This window comes from Electrophorus electricus, chromosome 8 (assembly GCF_013358815.1).
Source record: "Electrophorus electricus isolate fEleEle1 chromosome 8, fEleEle1.pri, whole genome shotgun sequence".
Taxonomy (NCBI): Eukaryota; Metazoa; Chordata; class Actinopteri; order Gymnotiformes; family Gymnotidae; genus Electrophorus; species Electrophorus electricus.
The window spans coordinates 3,507,806-3,512,166 of NC_049542.1; positions in this window are offsets into that span (position 1 = coordinate 3,507,806).

The following is a 4,361-nucleotide window of genomic DNA, read 5'->3' on the forward strand; positions in this document are numbered from 1 at the left end:
TTCATGTGCTTTGAAAAGCTTCTGTTCCTCCTGTTCTGCTTCTATGCAGAGCAGCTACCCGCCACTAGGGGTCAGACAGAAACCTTCCCCCAAACACACTTTCGTGCATAATTTGAGTGTAATAGCCCATTTAAGTCTCGCGCAAGACCGTCATCACTTGGCACGTTACATACAGGTGCTGCCCGTGACACCCACGGTAAATTAATTCCGTTAACGTTTCCCCCCCGTCTCACCTTATAAGCTTATAAGTGTGTGTGTACGCGTGTGTTTGTTTCAGCAGGATTCTCCAATCTCTGCCGCCGAGCTCCGGCAGAGTTTGATTGATTGGACTCATTTAGGGGGAAACACATTCAGCAAATTAGCATTTAGTAGCTGAGGGGGGCAACACGCCCGGGCTATCCCAGCAGGGAGAGAAACCGCACCGCAACGTTTCCGTCAGCGGTAAAAGTCCCGACTCTCGGGTTTAAAGGCACAATAAGATGAAATGTAGCGATGGCGGTGGCGAGAACTTAAAACGACCTGTTGCTCAGGTGTAGTATTTTCTTCCACACGAGCAGGAGAGCTCGAACATGTTTGAAACGTTTTCTCCCGATAAGGTAGAGAGAAAAGGCGATCGGTTTCTTCACAAACGTAATAAAGTCGCTTTTACGAACAATAACGAGCAGGCCGACAGTAACTACTGGCCCGTGGGAAATTAGCCATTTTAGCTGATTATTAATGATTGAAAGTATGAGCCGATATTTTAAATTGTAGACTTTTTTCCATTTTAAAACTCACTACAACTACTACGTAACCCTCAAACCTAATTAAGTTGTCGGGTTACAAAGTTGGAATGTTTCTTGAATAAATTTAAGACCAATTCCAGGACTGAGAGAGGTACAGTGCTGGCAGGTTCTGATTGGTTGGTTGGATTGTTTTTGTTTGGGTGTCTCTTTGTGCGCATTTGTTAATCAGCAAATCCAGTCCTCCAGTGTCCGATTTACTTCAGTTTCGTTCAGAGTATGTGGAAATGTCTTGTGCTATGCAATTAAGCATTAGTTTCCTTAATTAGCCATTACTAATTAAGTTACAGCACCCGTTGTGTTAATTAAGGTTTGATTTGGGTGAATGCTAAGAGTGTGGGACGGTGTGGGAAATATACACTAAGGTGCAAAGCATGCTGGGTAGAGTTCTGCCAGTACCTCTCCGATTGAGTTATATGGCTGCTGCCAGAGAGAACCATTAAATCTGTAAATTATCAACACAGGCCTTGGATCAGTCCATATGACCACAGACCGTTGGATCAGTCCATATCACCACAGACCTTGGATCAGCCCATATCACACAATGGAATTACAAACACTAGCTCACCCCTGTCTAAGGATGCTGTAATATACTGGCCTCAGATCAGCATAAATCTTAATCACCTTTTAATCTTAGCTCTTAGCCTTCCAGAGCACAGGTTCATCCTGATTTCAGGTCAGTTTACTGTAATCCCCTTTTAATGGCTCCCGTGAATACACAATCTGAGATAAGAGGACATCTGAAAATCTATTTACATTAAAAAATAATGTAACATTTGAAATTTAATTTCTCTCTATTTCCTTGACCTGAAAGGAAACCGGATTAATTTCCTTTTTATCTTAAGATGTCCTTGCTACAGATAAAAGGTTACACCCCTCTTTGCTAAGTTGCCAAGTGCTCCCCCCCCCACACTTCCTCCCTGTGGGACCACGATGGAGATAAAAAGGGTTTTTTCGTGTTTCAAGCGACTCCGCTTGGAGGCGTGCAGGGCTATGGGGGGAGGTCTGAAGGAACGCAAGTGGAAGAAGAACAAAAGATGTGTAATAGAGGTGAGTTTTTTTTTTTTTCTCTCTCTCTCTCTCTCACACACACACACTCCACCAGAGTGTAGTCTTGATGACTTGCCCCCAAGCCTCCTGGGTAATGGGTCCACAGCCGAGCATTACCGGAAAATTATATAATGAAATTACAGCCTCGGCCTGGTCAGCACTATTCAAATGAGCTACCTAACACATTAGGCAGTGTGTGTTTGTGTGTGTGTGTGTGTGCACGCACATACATGGATGTATAGCAGCAAGTGCTGTGGTTGCAACACTAGCCAATTAGTATTACCTAATGAGATCCACTGGGTTTCAATAAAGCTTTTCATTAAGTGAATTGGGGAGGCAGGTTTAATTAAAAGGGGTTGATGGGTAAACATCATCGTACCATTGCCAAAGAGGCTCTCAAGTTTACATTTAGAGTGCATCAGTTCTGCGTTTGCTCTCCATCCATCCCTCCCTCGTCTTCGGTGAGGTGCCAGTGAAGACAACGTGAATCAAACACTGGCTTCCGTCGAGCTCATAAAAGTCAGCGTGGCATAAATGAAAGAGAATATGGTGTTGCTGAAGGATGCAATGTCTCTCTGCACACACACACACACACACACACACACACACACACACACACACACACACACACACCCCGGGGGGAGGGATACGTAGAACGGACAGGGTCCAGTGCTTCCGAGGCCGGCAGCGCCGTTCGCACGACGCACGGTTTCATCACCACGGAAACCAGGAGGCGACAGGCGGAGAACGACGGTGTGAAGGATTTCTAGAGGTGAGAGGGAGCACCTTGCGTTTGGAAGAGTGTGAAAGAAGCTCTTTCCCCCGGGCAGCGCTCTCTGAGACATGAGGGCGACGGAAGGTGGAGGTGGGGCGGGGTTGGATGGGGAGAGGGAGAGAGAGGGAGTGAGGGAGAGGGAGGGAGAGAGAAGGGGAGAGAGAGAAAGGAGGGAAGGAAGGAGGGAGGGAGGGGAGAGAAAGAAAGGGAGGGAGGGAGGGAGGGAGCGAGAGAAGGGGAGAGAGACAGAGGGAGGGAGGGAGAGAGAGAAGGGGAGAGAGACGGAGAGAGAAGGGGAGAGAGAGTGGAAGCAGAGAGAGAAAGGGGGAGGGAGGGGAGAAGGGGGGAGAGAGAGACAGAGAGAAAAGGGAGAGGGAGGGAGGGAGAAGGAGAGAGAGAGAAGGGGGAGAGAGAGTGGAAGCAGAGAGAGAGAAAGGGGGAGGGAGGGGAGAAGGGGGGAGAGAAAGACAGAGAGAGAAAGGGGAGAGGGAGGGAGGGAGAGGGAGGGAGAGAGAAGGGGAGAGAGAGAAAGGAGGGAAGGAAGGAGGGAGGGAGGGGAGAGAAAGAAAGGGAGGGAGGGAGGGAGGGAGCGAGAGAAGGGGAGAGAGACAGAGGGAGGGAGGGAGAGAGAGAAGGGGAGAGAGAGAGACGGAGAGAGAAGGGGAGAGAGAGTGGAAGCAGAGAGAGAAAGGGGGAGGGAGGGGAGAAGGGGGGAGAGAGAGAGAGAGAAAAGGGAGAGGGAGGGAGGGAGAAGGAGAGAGAGAGAAGGGGGAGAGAGAGTGGAAGCAGAGAGAGAGAAAGGGGGAGGGAGGGGAGAAGGGGGGAGAGAAAGACAGAGAGAGAAAGGGGAGAGGGAGGGAGGGAGAGGGAGGGAGAGGAAGAGGGATGGAGAGGGAGAGAGAGGGAGGGAGGGAGAGAGAGGGAGAGTGAAGGATGGAGAGGGAGGGAGGGAGAGAGAGAGGGAGAGGGAGAGAGAGAGAAGGGGGGAGAGAGAGGGAGAGAGAGAAAGGGGGAGAGGGAGGGAGGGAGAAGGAGAGAGAGAGAAGGGGAGAGAGGGAGAGAGAAAGGAGGAGAGGGATGGAGAGAGAGGGATGGAGAGAGAGGGAGAGGGGGAGGGAGGGAGAGAGAGGAGAGGGAGAGGGGGGGAGGGGGGAGAGAGAGGGAGAGGGAGGGAGAGAAAGGGGGAGAGAGGGAGAGAGAGAAGGGGGGAGGGAGGGAGAGAGAGAGAGAGGGGGGGAGGGAGGGAGGGAGGGAGAGGGATGGAGAGGGAGGGAAGGAGAGGGAGAGAGAGAGAGAAAGGGGGAGAGAGAGAGGGAGGGAGGGAGAGAGAGAAGGGGAGAGAGAGAGAAAGGAGGGAAGGAAGGAGGGAGGGAGGGAGAGGGAGGGAGAGAGAGAGAAGGGGGGAGGGAGGGAGAGAGAGAGAGAGGGGGGGAGGGAGGGAGGGAGGGAGAGGGATGGAGAGGGAGGGAAGGAGAGGGAGAGAGAGAGAGAAAGGGGGAGAGAGAGAGGGAGGGAGGGAGAGAGAGAAGGGGAGAGAGAGAAAGGAGGGAAGGAAGGAGGGAGGGAGGGAGAGAGAGAGAGAGGGGGGGAGGGAGGGAGGGAGGGAGAGGGATGGAGAGGGAGGGAAGGAGAGGGAGAGAGAGAGAGAAAGGGGGAGAGAGAGAGGGAGGGAGGGAGGGAGAGAGAGAAGGGGAGAGAGAGAGAAAGGAGGGAAGGAAGGAGGGAGGGAGGGAGAGGGAGGGAGAGAAAGAGGG